Below are 578 nucleotides of genomic sequence, written 5' to 3'. Positions count from 1 at the left end.
GAGTAAGTTAGATGTATGTAGAAAATCATCCTACCACATTTCTCAATGGAACCTGAAAATCTGCTGTAGAATCCTTGATAAGTTCTCATTTACCAAACATTCCCATTTTACTAGGCTTTAAGAAAAATACTCCTTGTGAAGTCCACTTATATACTTTTTCTTTCTAGTAAAAATGTCTTTCTCAAATCTTAGTTTTCCATTTTTTTCTGACTTTGTTGTTTAAATATTGAGACATTTATTTAAAGGCAAATTTCGTATGGTTTCTATACTTCACAACTTCTCAAAGCCTTGTATATGCTGAAGCATATCTGAAAATACCAAAGCGGTTTATCAATTTTAACCTTTCTCAAAGCACTCTGAATATAGTAGTTCAATGTATGTGTAGCGTACATTGAACTATGTACGCTACACATACATTGACATCTCCTATGCTAAGGAATTCACTTTAAGACTACTTTAGAGTACAGCCATGCTACCTTGAACAAGCCTGATCCCATCTGATCTCAGAAGATAAACAGGGTCAGGCCTGGTTAGTACTTGGATGGGAGACCATCTAGGAAGACCAGGTGCTGTAGGCG

At 35.6% G+C, this 578-nt stretch overlaps 1 pseudogene; it reads left to right on the top strand.

Annotated features, from left to right (window-relative positions):
• Positions 1–459: 459 nt before the first annotated feature.
• LOC120622218 (uncharacterized) lies at positions 460–578 on the top strand (annotated as a pseudogene).

The sequence above is a fragment of the Pteropus medius genome, unplaced genomic scaffold (assembly GCF_902729225.1).
Source record: "Pteropus medius unplaced genomic scaffold, Ma_sr-lr_union100, whole genome shotgun sequence".
In the NCBI taxonomy this organism is placed as follows: domain Eukaryota; kingdom Metazoa; phylum Chordata; class Mammalia; order Chiroptera; family Pteropodidae; genus Pteropus; species Pteropus medius.
Note: the sequence above shows the minus strand (reverse complement) of the source record. Positions and strands in the feature narration are given on the sequence as shown.